Source organism: Lissotriton helveticus, chromosome 11, assembly GCF_964261635.1.
Source record: "Lissotriton helveticus chromosome 11, aLisHel1.1, whole genome shotgun sequence".
NCBI classification, from domain to species: domain Eukaryota; kingdom Metazoa; phylum Chordata; class Amphibia; order Caudata; family Salamandridae; genus Lissotriton; species Lissotriton helveticus.
Genome location: NC_136072.1, coordinates 179,335,284 through 179,353,340, shown reverse-complemented (window position 1 = coordinate 179,353,340; position 18,057 = coordinate 179,335,284).

Sequence of the window (18,057 nt, the reverse complement as noted above, 5' to 3'; positions counted from 1 at the left end):
TACTCTAGTCCATTCCATCCCAAGGGAAATGCGGTAGTGGAGAGAAAAAAACGTGACATAAAGCAATCTATAACAGCGAGGGTATTAGGTTCGGGTGACGGGTGGGTCAAACATCTAATAAGTGTCCAACGTAGTCTTAATAATCTGCCAAGAAATTCTCTAGGAGGTGTCACTCCGTACGAACTATTGTTTGGTACTAGAATGATCTTTCATGATCTCGATTGTCAGACTTCAGTGGTGAAACAAAAAACTTTTGATATCAAAGATCGTTTGGCTGTTTTACAGGACTTAAATGAAACAAGAAGAAGTCTAAGTAACACAAAGCTAAATCCAACAGCCACTGAAGAAGAACCACCTGTCCCAGCAAGACCTGTCTGGATTCCAAAGATTGGGGATCTGGTCCGAGAAAAGATCGCGGTGAAGAAGGAATTTGGGCATTCTTACAGAAAAGCAGTACCTGTTTTAGCTGTCAGCGGAACAAGATCAGTAGTACTACTGCCCTTGCTAGTAAAAAGGAGAACAAAGTTGTATCAATCGACCTGGTAAAACCACAATCATGTGACCAATAATAAGTAGTAGGCCTAGTGGACTCCCAAGAATTAGCAGAAGACCAAACCTTGCTACAATCCAAGAGGTTCAAATTGAGAGACTAATCACTTTTGATAAACCTGCAGTGAATAAAGAAGGACTATGCAACAAAGCCATGGAACTTGTGCCTCTTGAAACCCAAATTGTAACAGTTCGTCAAGAAACACCTGTCTACAATGATGTAGCCTCAGAACATACATATCCAAAGATTAATGAAAATCCGGAAGCAATTACAAAAATTGACAGAACTGCATCTGGCTACTTCATCAATTTCGATGACTTTTCTGATGATCCAAGTGAACATGAAGAAACGCCAGCAACAAAAACTTTCAAAGAAAAAATGACTGAACTCTTTCATCAACTCAAAGAAACATATCTGATTTCACCATGGATTGAATTATGGATTGTGTTAGGTGTACTTTTCCTCCTGCTCTGGCTCATCTTGGTTTTAAGTTTGGGTAGATTTATTGATGGAAAACATAGCACAATGGACACAGCAAGTCAGAACATCAACTTGGACCTAAAGCCTCACAGATCTTCTCACATTGCAAAAAGAGAACTATCGTCAGTGAACATCACAGCCATTCCTATACCTGGTGGTGTAGCATGGGACGCTACTGATTACAAAATCTATGGCCCGATTGAACTCTTGAAATATCCACACCAGTTCATGGTTTCATTAAGTGACTTTGTGACACCGAGTACTTTCTCTGATGATTGGGACTTTGAAAATATTAATAATATGATGTCATGTTTAGAAATGTCAGCAAAATTTACAGAACATGATTATTTACAGGGTTCATCAAATTATGAAGACATGTATTGCTTTAACCATTATGGGCATCACTATTTGCATAAATCTGCTAATCCTAGAAATGTTTTTACTTATAATCAATGGGAACATTGTCCAACACTGCCAAAAGGCAGTTCAAAAACATTTGTATGAGAAATTCCCATACTTCTCAGGGTTTAACAACACTGATCCAGAAACGTTTTATTTTAAAATGTTAAATAAGACAGGAATGAAAAACATGTTGACATATACTACATTGATTTATTCTGAAACATTTTTTGAAAAAATGTCTACATTAGGTTTTGAATTTTGGAAAAACAACATTGAGACAAAAACCATCTGGGGTACAAAAGACTGGCAGGTACAAGGTCTAGAAGCATTATTCAGAGCCTGCATGATCCCAGAACAGATAATATTCCTGAATGACACCATTCAACAAACAACCTGTCTTGGCCTAGCCAAGATAAAAGACTTAAACAAACCGTCTATTCCAAAACCCATAATTGATAGTAATAGCACTACAGATGTGGAGATAGACGTATCCCATATTTTACACCAAAACAGAACACATCCTAATTAGAAAAAATGGTTGATCTGGCCCACAGACACTAATAACTGTCAAGATAGATTCCTGAACAAAATACAGGGGTTCAAACAGACCAGGCCAGACCCAAGATGCTCCCAGAGACAACATCAAGGGATAATAACAACATATAGTGTAGGAAAACTGTGCCTCGAGTGGCTACAGAAATCTACACTACCTGAAATTAAGCAACACTTGACTTTACTTACAGAAGGTGCTGACTTGCGAGATTTCATAATGGGACCTCGCAAACAGCGTCAAAAACGTTTCATATACGCCGGTATATATGCTGCTTACAACGAAGCTTGGAAAGTAATGCAAATTGAAACTGCTGAAAAAATACGAGAAATTGATCGTATTAATTTGGAAAAATCACTGTCTGTAGAGGGACAATGGGTTAATGACTCTGTCCTCCAGAATGTATCACTGGACAGCATTGTATCATCTGCTATTGATATAATAGAACAGGATATGCTAATGTTACAACATGGCCAGTCCCAATTACGTTCTATTGTACAATTAGGCTGGACGTTACAAAACCTCCGTTCAGGCTACGTGCCATGGCTTCTAATCAACACAACGTCATTATTTTCTATCTTTAACCTTACAGATAAACAAATCTCTTTGGCACAAAAAGGAGCAGACTATACGGTGTTGAGCATTGAAAAACTAGAAAAATTACCATTGACAATGTCAGAACGACCTGTCATTGAATGGATAATACATGGTACAATTACAATTCCGATAACGACTTTTCAGTTTCAATATTGCCAAAAGTATATACCAGCAGGCCTGTATGAAAGGTTGGGTAAAGGATACATCAAGTCAACCTGGAATTTACCTTATACACATAGATGTTATAGTGAAGGGAAAAAAGAGGTATTTCTTAGTGGTAACAACTGTAAAAATTCACTAAGCGGTACACTTCTGTGTCAAGGTATTAACTTGCATGGAGCCTGCGAAGGTTTATCAAATAACCTTTCATGTCACCTGCACGGCACCCCTGCAACACAGATAGAGCCTTTTTTCAGACAGCTTTCCAACGGCAGCTACGTTATAATAAGTGACCCTGGCTGTTGAGGCATGGTGCCAGGAATAGCCTATCTCGTGAGCGTTACTTCCAGGGTCATTTGCTGTATGCAAGAATTGTATCCAAACAGCAAACCAGACAAGGAGGCAGCAATATGGCCTTCTCTGAATATCTTTTCTATTCGAATTGATACTTTAAGCAGAATGAAGTCTATTCTTTTACAGACAACTGTGCCTTTAACCTCGTCCAAAGAGACGTATGATCTGCAAGTTGCAAGGACAGCGGCAGAGATACATACACTATTATCGACAAATTGCCCCGTGCATTTCGTAGAAATGTTAGGTCAAATCTTAAACATGTCTGATACCAGTGGCATTGCACATGTATTTAAGACAATTTTTTCAGGACTATTAGCACCCTTTGAAGCAGTCCTGAACATCTTCCCGAATTTCGTGCACTCTGTGTTTGGTGGCCTGCCTCTTTTCTTGGGACTCGTAGAAGGAATTTTATTTTTGTTCCTTCTGTTCCGATATGGCAAGTCAAGTCACGTGTGTGTGGTGAAAGGTGCCTCGCTGTTTCCTTAATCCAGAGGAAAGGACCAGCGTGGAAGCCCTTCCCGTGGAGCGACCTTTCAGGTACCTTGTATACAAGCGATTTAATCGTATCCCCTGTTATTAATAATTTAATTGAACTAGATATTTAGTACTTTCTGAAGAGTTGTACACTTGCCCTGCAGTCCGAAAGAGAAGAAATAATAGAAGCGAAATTCCAGAGAGTTACAAAACATATTTTTCCAAGTGCTAGAATTACCAGTTTCTTGCATCAGTGGAGTGCTGCAACTCAGCATATAACCCGTTTATAAGCTGTCTGGTATTTGTAGCCACCCCTTGAAACCAACTTTCTGTAGCAATCTAAATTGTAGATTCTCATAATTAAAATACATTTTTATGGCAGTGGTTATCAGTTGTCCGGCGGTATTTTAGTGCACACGCAGTTGGAGTCGTACAGATACATTTCCCTGCTCAGACTGAAGAGCATGCATTGTACCTGCTATAAATAACAAACATATTTTAAGTAAATAGGTCTGATCTGTTTTTTTGAATGCATGTTTTGTAAAAGGTGAAGTGGTTTGGGATTTCTTTTTGTATGTCTTCATTTGTATGTAATTTTGAGTATGCAACAGGTATATTGCTTCATCCATGTCATATATATACATAGTTGGAATTTTACACTGTTATTAATACAGTTTTCGCTTTATCAACATAAAACAAGCTAGAATCATAACAGCTGTTAGAAGAAAATTGGAGCTGATAGTTTACTCGTTTTATGGAATAGTAGCAGAGGGTAGAGGGACACAGGACCCAAGGTAAACCTCTCCTGCTGCAGCATTGAGAGAGTGCTACTGGCCCTGTGAGGGGGACAGACTGAACACAAAGCAGCAGTTCCAAGGTGATGCACTCCTTTCCTGGACAAATTGATGGGGATTGAGGTAAGAAGGAGCAACAGGCGGGGCATACTTCCACACTGGGGTGTAGAATGAGGGCTGCTGACATACTGCGTGAGCCGTACTGGGGGAGCAAGAGCAGGTCCAGCAAGGCGACTGCTCTATGTGAGCACAGTCTGCGCCCTGTGCACATACTGAGAGAAGGCCAAAGGTAAATACCTTGTCTGAGATGCTGTAGGAACACCACTGGCACACAGTGTTCAGCCAAGGCTGGAGGGAAGGGCCTCACATCTGCATATGTGAATGTGCACACTACTGCCACTGTGGGGGCTGTAGGCAAGAGGTAGGCCCTATGATTATAATACCTTCATCGGCTTCATCCCAATTATTTACAGGGAGAAAAATGGAAATACTTCCGAGGCCAGGTGTACATTCCGCCACCTACAAAAAAACTAAAACATAATGGGGAGCCGCGGCCCACGGCCAATAGGTCAAGGGAGCCAGGGGTCGTAAAAGTTTGGGAACCACTGCACTAGAGGGTTTTATATACAGTCTGAAAGGTCCTACTGTTCTCCTTATAGTGTTTTAAAAGATTGGCCCATTATATTTGCACTAATGACCAGTGGCCATCTCCGCTTTTAATAATCTAGAGACACATAAAGGGGTATACTATGGCGCTAATCCTCCTCCTTAATTAATTAGTCTCCACTTTTAACCCAGAATGACTACAACGTTATTCATGTAGTAGCTTCCATATTTACTAAAAACCCACCTTTATAAGGGCTTGCGGTGTATATTCGGGGACAAAGGCTCCTAATTTCCAAACTTGTTCCACAATATCCTCTAAGGGTATCAATATCTATTAAATAAAACACAACAGAAAATGTTGTACAAAATTTTTATCCTTCGTGGGCATTCCTAACCTATCTGCTTTATTAACCTACCCCGTTGACGCTTTGAATGAAGAATACCGCCGTCAGAGTTTATAGTTTTCCCAGTCACATAAAAGATCCAACTTTACGTAGGTAGGTTTTCCCCTAAACATGATATAAAAACACAAAATGTGGAACTCATACTTTATATGCCTTATGGGAGTCTGCTATTTTATCAGGACGGCAATGTACCTTAAAATGCGATGTCCCAACATAAAATTAAAAGTCGAAAAAGGGAGGCAACGGTTAAATGTATTCTAATGTCATGTATTATTTGGAGATTTTAAGAATGGTGTTTCGGTGTATAAGATATATTGTTTCTTTCTCTCACTTAGATACATTGGGGCCTATTAGGATGGCAGGCGGATTGCCCCTGCCAGGCTGGTGATAGCCACCGCCAGCCTGGCGGGGGCAATCTGCCCGCCATCCACACCTAAATTTCCCCCACCATATTAGGATGGCGGGGGGGACCGTGGCGGACTGAAAGACCGTCCGCCACTTTTCCGCCCCAGTCACCTTGCAACCGGGGCGGAAAGCGTTTAATATGGTGGCGGCGTCTATTAGAGACCGCCATTCATATTATGATGGGCTTAAACAGATGCCTTTCCGTGGCGGCAATGCCGCCACGGAAAGGCATGCGGTCTTCACTTTGGGGGACCCCTGCGGGCCCCCATGGTGAAGGAGGGGTGGGGGGTGCACATGGGGGGTACCTGTGCACCACCTTGCATACACAATGTGGCAGGCACCGCGCGGTACCTGCCGCGCGGTGCATGCAAATGCATACATGCATTTTTAGCATTGTGGCGGGCGGTGCTGAGAGCACCGCCCACCACAATGTTAAAAATGCATGATGCGCCCGCCACTGTGGCAGGAGCATCCTAATATGTAGTGCGGGACCGCCGCTCAGCTCGCGGGCGCTTCCGTTTTCCACAAGGGTGGCGGGCAGGCAAAGTCCGCCTGCCATCCTAAAGGGGGCCATTGTTTTTATTCTACGATGCCAACTTTGTCAATAATGTCTGTGTTGAATTCTCTGAAATAAAAAATTTTTTGTAGCAAACAGTTAAGAATGTAAAATGATCAAAATAGAGTTAGAGAACAGTGAAAGTGCATTTCCAGTTGGTAAAAGACCAGCAAGAAAGAGAATTACAACCAGAAAGCATGTTTATCCTGATTGGGTGCATCTAGAATCTGTGCCTGAAGAAGAAGAGTCAGATACGGAGGTGTGCAACCCAATAGCTTATTGCCATTTTGATATTGATAATGAACTAGAAGGACAGGAAGAGCCACTGTGTATGCTGACCGAATTGATTGATAGTGATGAAAGTAGTTTTAACTTTGCAAAGATCCAGATGGAGAAGAGTCTAAGAATATGAACTGTATGAACTGAACCAAATTTGTTGCTCAAAAAGGAATACAATTTGAATGTAAGTTTGATTAGATTATTTGTTATTATTTTAAAAGGAAAAGAAGAAAAGAAGAAGAACGTTTTACCTGATAGAGATTTTTAGACGCAGGTTCCTTGCCTTATCATTTTCCTCAGGCGTCTGACTGAATCTGGAATTTTTTTCATGAGAAGTACACCTGGGTGGCAGTAGGTGGCATCGTTTGGCCCTGTGTGGTGGTGGTAGCAGTGGTATCTATGCCAGAAGTGAAATTCACAGTATCTATATAGGTGCCACTCCAGCGTACTGACCTCAATTCTTTTCTTTCTGCTCCAGTCAGTGCAGATCCAGGGAAATCTACCACCAGTCACTTTTAGACTAACCCCTTTAGCCTTTTGACAAAGTCTTTTGAGACCTTTTCACCTGATGTGGCAGCTTGGTCCACTAGAAAAGCATGTCACCGACAGATGTTGATGACGGACCTGCATCTTGTTTGTCTCTGGTGCCTCGAGTGCAACCACAATGCGAAGACCAGCATCGACTGCTGTGTCATGCACCTCAAGGCCAAAAGGCAGAGATTTCTCAAGCTCCTGGTCAGTCGATGTGTGACACTGTCACAGTCTCGATCCCAGTCGAAAAGAACGTACGGGGATCGGCCACGGAGCCATTTATATTCATTGCAGTCAAAATCATTCGGGCATTCAGGTAAGTCCCACCCAAAAAGAAAATAGCAAAAAGTCAAAGAGACTTTGACTTCACACTGTCTGTCAAAGTCATCTGTCGAGACAAAGGGAGCATCGTCATTCGAGCCCTAGTTCTGCAACTGAGCCTGTGCCTGGGCCAGTGCCGTTCCCAAATAACTGAGAGCCAGAGATATCCCCGTCCAACTGCACGTGTTTTATGGCACCTTGCACCTCATTTTTGGGCAGCCCATTCCCGTTAGTTGGCATTTATGCCCAGTAGGGTTGGGAGGGGCCCCTACTAGTTTCCAGCTTTCAGGTCCTCCCAGGTACCAGTCAGGCCCCTTGAATCCATGGATGGATCTAAACTGGCGCCGGTCGTACCATCTCAACCTTCCTCAAACTAAAGCTCTTTCCGATGTTCACGCTCCTAGTTCCCGTGGTGTCAATGTGCCCATTTTCATTCTTACTCCGACACGGATTCAGAGGGGCATCATCCTGCGCCAATTCCGGCACCAACTGGAGCCAGACCTTCCAGACCTGAGCCTGAACACTATTCCTAAGGGCTATGACATGGGGAAGAGTGGGAGGAGCCAATGGACCTTGTGAAATACCAGCCCCAAGGCCACAACATGAACTAGTGTGAGGACTTGGCTGGCACCAGAGGACTGGACACCTCCAGAGATACTGGCAAGGGCTCTTCTCCTACCGTGGCAACAAGAAAGGAGCATCTACTGCTATGGTGGTGAGAAGAGTGACTGAGGTCTGGACCTTAACCTACCCTCAGTGGCAGGTAAGACTAATGTCTTGAAAGTGGTGCTTCAGCTGAGAATGACCCCCTTGGAGACGCTTCTTTTATTTAATTAAGCCCTTACTGATGTGTTGCTTGGGACCTGGTCCAAAACCAGTACTGGGGCTCCTGTAAACAGGACATTTGCCCAGGTTACCCCAACACCCTACCCCGGAGAGCTTTTCAGTCCAAACCTCCACATCCTGTGTAAACCCTGGTGCATTCCCTTCCACCCACCAGATAGGGGTTACAAGAGGCTGGTCACCTTATGTTTTTTTCCGCCAGCCTGGCAGTGCGGTCAATGAACACTGCGTGACTTTTCAGCCATTACTCCCATGCACTGTGGGATTTGGTTGCACACGTGCTGCTGATGGTCCCCGAGGAGGCCCAGGCCATACTCTCCAAAGATATAGCAGACAGGAGTGATGCAGCCAAGTTCATATTCCGTGCTCGGCTTCACACAACTCACTCACTAGGCAGAGCAGTTTTATTTGTCAGTGGCCTCACAGTGCCACACCTGGCTGAGAACCTCATTTATGGACAGGCCGTTTGATGACTAACATCTCTTTGGCGAGAAGGTGGACTCAGCGCTGGAGTGCTTTAATGATAGCAGAGCTACAGCAGGTCCTTGGGTCTTTCCATGGCTACCCACCAACCTCAGTCTGCCTTTCTCACCTTTTGTGGCCATGGAAGGGGCTTCACCCTGTGTCCTTACACACACAGCCACCACAGCTGCAAGCTGCCCAACCTACGAGTGGCAGAAGAAACTGAAGCTCCTGACCCCACGAGTCGGGCACCCAGAGGTTGAGCCAGTCTACTACCCCCCAGGCAGCCGCAGCCTCCGAACCTCTTAAGTTTGCCTTCCAACCATCATGGGCAACCAGTGAGAGGCAGAATACTCCATCACTTACACCACTTGAGATCGACAACATCGGGCCGCTTGGTTCTCCAGCTTGTATGAAGGGATACTTCCTCCCCTTCGAGACTACCCCTTCACCCATGACATTCACTTGCAACAGGCTAACGGAGGACCATGACTCCTTACTCTGCCAGGAAGTGACAACTCTCTTGGCCAAGGAAGTCATAGAGAGAGTTCCAACACCAGAAGTAGGTTGTGGTTGTTATTCCTGCTATTTTCTGGTGTCCAAAAAGGATGGAGGCCTTCTTCCTATCCTACACCTGCATTCTCTTAATTTCTTCCTCAAGAAGGAGAAGTTCAAAATGCTCACACTTGCTCAAGTCCTATTTGCCCTGAACCCAGGAGACTGGTTAATAGCATTGGATTTGCAGGACACATATTACCAAAGCCCCTCCTGCCTGCCCCAGTCGTTACAAAGAATATAGCATGTTACGACGCATGCTATTACACCGCTTTCCATTACAACGACCGCGTTGTTAGAACGCAATACCTTTACATCGCAAGTCATTAGCTCGACTTGCTGCAGTGGGCGCGCTGGATTTAGGAAAATTATAATTTACTATTCCAACTCCAGTGTGTGCAACAGTAGGGAAGGTGTTGGATTAGTAAATTATACTATTCCTTAGTTTAGAGCGTGCCGTACAGCAAATCGATCTAATGACTTCTGAGGTAAAGGTATTGTGTACCAAAAAAGCGGTCGTCGTAACACCCGCATTGTAAAAGCACCGCAATGTAATGGCAGAGTTGAAAATGCTGTTTTCCGTTACCTGTGATTCACAGTGGGCCACAAGCACTTTCAGTTCACCATGCTCCCCTTTGGCCTTACGAGTACCCCTCAGGTGTTCACCAAGGTGATGGTGGTGGCTGCAGCTTATTTGCAGAGATTTGGATACCAGAATTTCCCTATCTCAACAACTGGCTATTGTAGGTGGGCTCACTTCAGGCAGTCGTCTCCCACCCCCAGATTACGGCAGCCCTCCTGCAGTCACTGGGATTCACTATCAACAAGCCGAAGCGCACCTGTTGCTCTCTCACATGCTCCCTTTCATCAGAGCTGGCCTGGATACAGTTCAGTTTCAGGTTTTCTTCCCAAATGGCAAGTCTATGCTGGCTATGATACCAATGTTTCAGCCTCTATCCTTGGTTTTGGTGAGACTGACTCTGAGGCTGCTGTGCATCATGGCCTCCTGCATCCTGCTTGTGACACATGCCCACTACCATAAGCGAACTCTGCAGCAGGACCTAAAGTTCCAGTGGGATAAGTATCAGGGGATTTTCTCTGACATGGTCCAGAACTCGAAAGGAACAGCCAAATATCTGCAGTGGTTGTTAATGAACTGCGATTGAGTAAGCAGAAGACCCCTCTTCCTTCCCTAGCCAGATCTGACAGTGGTGACAGATGCAGCATTCCTGAGATGGGCTTGCCATCTGGAAAAACTGTCAAGATAAGAGGCCTCTAATCTCTGATGGAATCCAGACTCCACATCAACATTTTGGAGCTCCAGGTGATCTGGCTGACATTGAAAGTCTTTCTACCCTCCACCAAGGGAAGGTTAGTGCAGGTGTTCATGGACTACAACGCCGCCATGTGACACTGCAACAAACAGGGCTAGGTGGCATCGTGGAACCTCTGACATGAGGCCCTGACCCTCTGGACATGGCTGGAACATCATGGAATATCCCTGATGGTTCAACACCTGGTGGGCTCTCTGAACGCCAGTGCGGACAAATGCAGCAGAAGATGCCTAGCAGATCACAACAATGTCTCCATCCAGAGGTGGTACAAGTCCACTTTCAACAGTGGGCAGAGCCATGGTTATATCTGTTCACCACCGCTGAGATTACACAATTTCAGCAGTTCTGCACGCTGGAGTTTCCAAGGTGGCTCTAGCTCAGAGACACTTTTCATCTCAAGTGCACAGGCCTCCTGTAAACCTTTCCGCCCACATCACTCCTGTCCAAAGTTCTCAAGAGGACCAGGAACGACCTGGCCCAAGTGATCCTTGTGGCTCCAGACAGGGCTCAGGGAGTTTTATTTACTGGGCTGTTGAGCATGGCCATCAGTCCTACAATCAGCATTCTACTTCAGGAGGATCTTCTGTCGCAGGAGCGGGTTCTCCACCGAAACCTATCAATGCCTTCGTGTGTGGAGATTGAGCGGCAGGAGTTGACAGTATTTGACCTTCTAATCAAAGTCTGCAATGTTATCTTGACAGCCAGGCATCCCTCTACCACAACAGTATATGCCTGCCACTAGGACACATTTGTGGCTTGGTGAGCAGAGAAACATGTTGACCCACTTTCTTCTCTCCTGTCTCAAGTACCTCTCTTTATTCTTTCTCTTGCCCAGCAGGGCTCTGCTATGGGCACCTTAAAGGGATATTTTTCTATCATCTCAACCTTTCTGCAGTTGCCAAATCAGCCATCCCTTTTCACATCCCCTGTTGCAAAAAGATTTTTGAAAGGTCTGCAACACATGTTTTCACCTGCACCATTCATCATGCCTCAGTGGGTCCTTACTGTTCTGATATGCGCTCCTTTTGAGCCACTGCACAACTGGCCTCTTAGGCTCCTCACCATCAAGACAGTCTTCCTCATAGTAATAACTTCTGCCCGGAGGGTCAGTGAGCTTCAGGCTTTGTCATCTAAGCCTCTGTACCTGAACATCTTCTCAGACAAACTGGTTCTTCACGCTAAAGCTTCCTTCCTGCCAAAAGTTGTCACTCCCTTTCATGTAGACTGGTCCATCACCCTGCCTACCTTTGACGCTCCACCACATCCATCTAAGGAAGAGGAGCAACTAAACCTGCGGGACCCAAAAAGACTCACAAAAGAGTTACGGGAGGATGACCAACTCTTGATGGGGTATGTCGGAGCGGAAAAGGCAAAGGCCGAGCAGACACAAACCATCTCCCGATGGATCGTGGTCTGCATTAAGATCTGCTATGCATTGGCCAAGAAACAATCCCCTGAGGGTTTGTGTGCTCATTCCAGCAGAGCTAAGGCTGCAACCACCATGCAGAGTTCCAGTCCTATACGTCTCCAAGACCGCAAAATTGGCTTCTCTGTACATGTTCATGAATCATTACTGCCCGGACAGTCAGGTCTGTTGAGACGGGCACTTTGCTATTTCGGTCTTGCAGGTCTTTTATTGTGAATTTGATTTGAAAACCCACCTCTGTGGAGGTATTGCTTGGGTATCTATTCTAAGGTAAGGAATCTGCAGCAAGAAGTCTCTATCAGATAAATAAGTTACTTGTTTTCGGTAATGCCTTATCTGGTAGAGTCTCTGTCTGGCTGCAGATTCCTTAACGGCCCACCCATCCTCCCCGCTCTGCAAACGGTTTTCTAGGGACAGGGTTTTTTCTCCTTTCAGGGCCCTAGTTTTCTGTTCCAGTGGTCAGTGTTTTTTGTGACTGCACTCCTGGCATGGAAAGTCGCATAAATAAACTGACGTCAGCTCGCTGGGATGGCAGCTATGTAGGCACTGTGCATATAATTTCTGGCATGGCAGCCGACATGCGGAGCTGAACAATGCCTTCTACTTGTGCATAGGAGTACTGCTCATGAAAGTATTTCTGGATTCGGTTTGGTGTCTTGGAAAAATTCCACGGTAATGAACCTGTCGCTGATAGAGTCTCTACTAGATAAGGCGTTAGCAAAGGTAACTAACTTGTTCATTATTGTTCTAAAGAAAATGTTAGTTGATTTTTGGAGCTTCATGTTTCTTTTTGTTTTTAATTTTGATAGAAAGTAGCAAATGCTGAAAATGTCTTGGCTTAAACTCCTTAATAATTATTTTAATAATTCTAGTTTGGTTATTATTGTGCCTCACCTTTCCAGTGGTATATGAATCCACAAAACTGGAATTGCCTACGGTACTTAAGGATGTTGTTTCCAATACATTTACACACAGCAAAGGCTTAGTTAGTGGTTTCCATGATTACATATATACTAAAACGTTGGGTGAGTATGCGGATAATATGGGCTCAAGGATTGTTTCGTTTGTACTTTTCTCCCTTCTTCTGCAGGTGAAGGAGCAACATATTTACAGCTTTCAAGGTCCTATGGTCTAGCTTCAATGTCTTTGTTCGTATTTTTAATAAGCATTAATTTGTAATGCCTTGTCTGTTGGACTTCAACGTTTCACTGCAAGACCTTCCTGTAGTCAAGATGATAAAGATGTGTTACAAAATGGTAACTTTTTTTATTAAGTTGCACAAATTAACAACAATAATAACAAGCTTAAGGAGGAGTATAATTGGGGTTTAAGTAAAGAAGAATGTGAGGTTTTTAAGGAATACAATGAGAGAAGAGTGAAAACTGTGAGAAATTGGAAAGATGAGATGCCTGTGTAAACGATTATCCTAGGTCTGGGGAAACTTTCACACACTTTCCTGGACACATTGACACCTTTCTGGTGGGTAGGGGTGTGTCCTTAGTTGGTTGGTTGATTGCTTTTTTTCGCTATGCATATATCATAAAAGCATTACAAAAAAAAGAAAAAGAAAACAGCATGTCGAAAATGTGACTGTACATTAAGAATAAAAGGAATAAAAGCACAATTGATTAGAATAAATTATCTAAGACAAAATTAGATTGATATAGACAGTCTTTTTAGTCGAATCAACCAAGCCCATTTTAAAAACTTGGAAACAGCACAAACAATGGGGGGGGCTGTATTGGTTAATAAAATCCGGAGGGCGACCGTATGCTGGCGAGTGCCCAGCTCTCTGCAAATTGGTTTGAGCCATCGTGATCTAGGGCGCCCATAGTCCGGACATTCGAATAGAAAATGTGGCACAGTCTCTGGTTTATCAGAGCATAGGGCACAATGACGTGATGCTGACTGGGACTTATTCCACCTGGAGCAAAGGTCGGCAAGGGGTAGAGTTCCTAATCAGAATTTAATGTACAAAGACCGGTCCATGGCGATGGTGATTAAATCCATGTAGGGCTCAAAGGCAACAACATCTTTTATTAACAAAAAAGCTGCGGTGGCATTGCAGTGCTGCTGGTTGCTGCTGCGCTACGTGGAGACCCATTCCCAATATAGTTTTTTTAGAGAATCCTTTGGGGGGGCGGAGTGGCTGAGCCAACAGGATTCCAAACCTAGATCCCCTAGAAGTTGATGAATGTCCCTGAGCCATTTAATCTTCTGCCAGCCAACAGAGCGCATCACCTCTGCTAACCCGTCAGCATAGGATTTTAACTCCGGAACCCTCCACAGGCGAGCCCAAAGCAAGAGAGGGCGAAGGCGTGCCTGATCCCCAATTGCTTTGCAGCCTACATCCATTAAAACCGGGACTGTCGGGCTGCTCATCGGGATAGCAAGGAGATCTTTAATAAATTTGTTCTCGGCCTTGCTCAGAGAATCCAATTTACCTTGGCCCCACAATTCAGCTCCGTAAAGTGACGCGGAAACAGCTCGGGCTTTATAGATGTCTATTAATGGAGCAACACATTGTTTGGTTGAGTTGCTGTACTCCTTGAGAAGGGCCCCCCCCACCCTTTTATGGCCGATTGTCATTTTGTTGATGTGGGCGGACCAGCTCATCGCATCACTTAAACGGATTCCCAGGTAGTCAAATTCTGCCACTCTTTCAAGGGGGGTTGAATTCAGAACAGGCGGACGGCCAAGTTTGCGAGGGGGGTGCATGACTAAATACTTGGTCTTGTCCACATTAATGACGAGTCCTCTAATGGTGCAAAAGTGCTGGAAGCGATTCAGGAGTTTCTGGAGTCCTTGGGGGGTTTTTGAAATGAGGAGGGTGTCATCGGCGAACAGCAATGTTGGAATTTTTACGCCTCCCAAAGTGGGGGCGTCTGCTGGTTCGCCGAGCAGGTGCTCTACCACCCCATTGATGTAGAGGGAAAATAGGGTGGGAGCCAGAACACAGCCCAGCCGCACTCCCCTCTCGACCCTAGACCCCATCTAACCTGGGCATAGGTGGCATTATGCAATTTAATAAGCAGGTTTAAGATGTACGGGGGCATCCCTAAACCGTGCAACACCCTCCAGAGTACCTCCCTGGGAACCAGGTCAAAGGCAGTCTTTAAATCTATAAAGGCCAGGTAAAGACTACCTTTGCCTAGCTCCACCACCTTCCAGTACAATACCATGAGCCTGAACACTTGTTCTATAGGTCCGGTTCCTGAGCGAAACCCGGCTTGCATGTCAGACAGAATGTGGTTGTCATCCACCCATTGTAAGATCCTCCCCAAAATAGCTTTCCCCGCCAATTTCTGACTCGAATCTATTAGGCTTATGGGCCTATAGTTCCCAGGTAAGTCCCGGCAACCCTTTTTAAAGATTGGGACTACCACGGCCCCTTTCCAGGAGTCTGGGACAGGACCTCCCTTGATGATTGCGTTAAGAAGGGCCGAGATCAGTACCCCCCATTCTTGTGAGTAGGCTCGGAGAATATCTCCTGGGAGGCCATCCGGGCCAGCTGCTTTTAATGGCACCAGAGTTTTAATCTGCTTTGTGACATCCTGTACAGAAAACAGGTCCAGGTCACTATCTAGGGTGTATGGCGGAGGAATGAAGGGATCATTAAGCTGGCCATCTGTGGCGGAATAGAGTGTTTGAAAGTGGGTAAACCATGTCTGGGCATTAATGCTACAGGTCCTCAGTGTATCCTCGGGACGATTCCTGTTTCCCACCAAGTCCCAAAAGCCTTTAGCATCTTTCCCTTGGCTGGCTGCCAAAAGGTCCTGCCAGTAGTTGTCCTCCCACTCCTTCTTGGCGTTTTTTTGGCAAAGGGAATAGTGCCTTCTGGCCACCCTGGTCCTAATGGGTATTTTAGATTTAACTGCTTCGATAAGGAGCGACTTCGCCTCCCTACACTTCTGGTTAAACCAGCCCTGTCTAACCCTTATGCGGGGTTTCCTCCTGTTGGTACTAGCTGGGACAACGAAAAGGTCGCTGATAGCCTGAGTTAGGGTGCAGAACCTGGTAGTCGCATCCAACAACCCAACCTCGCAAGAGTCAAGGTTATCTAAAGCTGTGGTGAGAAGCTGCCTTATGGCAGTGGTCTTCTCCTCCGAGAGTAACAGCTTTGCCCACTTTAATCGTCGACCACAGTTGGAGACTGTTGTCAAATCCGGGGTGGGATTGCAAGCGGTTCTACTCTCAGTGCCAGCTAGCCACCTATGGGACAATGTGAGCGAGAGGAGATTGTGATCACTCTCCACGGAAGGTAAGATCACCATATCATTAACCATGCTCCACAAATTTACGTCAAGAAGAAAATAATCAATTCTTGACGAATGTCCAGGCCTGTTGTAAGTATGGGCTCCTGCTTTGTCGGAACCAGTCCTACCATTAGCAGCCCTCAGACCAAACTCCATAGTTATGGAGTTAATCTGGAGGGCCACCTCTGTCCACTTTTTAATTGAACTAAGTTCTAAGGACGGTATCCCCCACCTATTGTCGTGTTCCTCTTGGTCTTGAGAGATTTCGGGGCCCAGGGGCTCGAAGGTGCAATTAAAATCGCCTGCCACCAGAGTGCAATGCTTATGTGGGGACGAACGAAGCAGGGCTTCCAGGCAAGCTATGACTGGGGATTCTCTACCCCCCTTGGTACCTCGGGCATAAATATTGAAGATGTTTAGAATGACTCGACCCTGAGGGTTTTTCAGGGAAATGTTGAGAAGGTCCGGGCATTTAGTATCCCGCTCCACCACCCTACAATTAAGTTCAGAAGCCACCCAGATGAGGAGGCCGCCAGAGGGGCGCCCCCTACCAGTTGCTGAGTGGACAGCTGGTAAGTAATGGGTAGAGTAACCTGCCTTGTGTAGGGGCTCCTTGCTCCAAGTTTCCTGGAACAAGCATATGGAGTATTGCTCCACAAGCGAGTTCCAGTCGGGCAGTGCCAACTTTCTCTCAAGGCCTGCTACGTTCCAGCTGAGAACCCTAATGAGTGGGTCCGCCACAGCCGCAATGCTACAGGTCTCGACAGGAGCAAGTAAGTCCACGGCACCCGCAGCTGGTAAACCAACTGAAGGGTCAAGTGGCACCCTCGCCTCCCCTGGTACCCCTGAAGTCTCGACAATGACCTGATCTTCTAGTGTGGTCAGAGGGCTATAGATTTTAGCAGAATGGGGGGACACGACACCGGGACTCCAAGTCACCAAGGGCTCCTTGGCAGCGCCACGAAGTCAACAACCCCAGAAGCCCCAATTCGGTGGTGGTGGGACTGTGTACGCCTGCGCTACAGTATTTCCTTGGAAAAATTGGCCATGGGCGTTGTTATTATGGGGGAGGGGCCCGGGATGGATGAAAGGGATAATCGGGGTCGTCCGCGGGTAGAAGAATGTTAAATCAACCGCATCAACACCCGCGCCGGCCACGGATCGCCCTTGGTGGCATATTGAATGGGCAACTCTTGCGTCTTGGAAATTAACCACCACACAGTCACCTTCAAAAGGTTTTTTCCCGTGTCCAATCCAGCCCACCCTATGTACGCCAAGAATCAGGCCATCCACGCCCAATGGAAGGGGTCTATTGGTTTTCAACCAGTGGATGACCTTGTTCTTTAGCGCCTGGTGAGTTTCCTGCTGAGTATCTTTTATGGGGGGAACTTTGATAAGGACAGCAACATACGGGTGGCACTCGGGGGGGAGGTTGACCGGGGGGCACTTGCGTGTTGGTTTCTGCGGGATGGCCACTGGAGAGGGATTTTTAGGCGGAGGGGTGGTGGGTTTAGCCTTAGAAATTGTGGCTACTCCGCTGGTTTTGACGTGTGGAGCAGCCAGGGATTGAGAGTTTGAGGCAGTCCCTCCCTTCTGTTGATTCTTATGAGCGGGATTGAGCACGGGAATTATCACTGCTGGGGAGGGAGTAGCATGCACTTGAGCAGCATGAGTGAAAACACTCGGCCTTGCCTGCCTCGCGCCGGCCTGGGAAGCTGG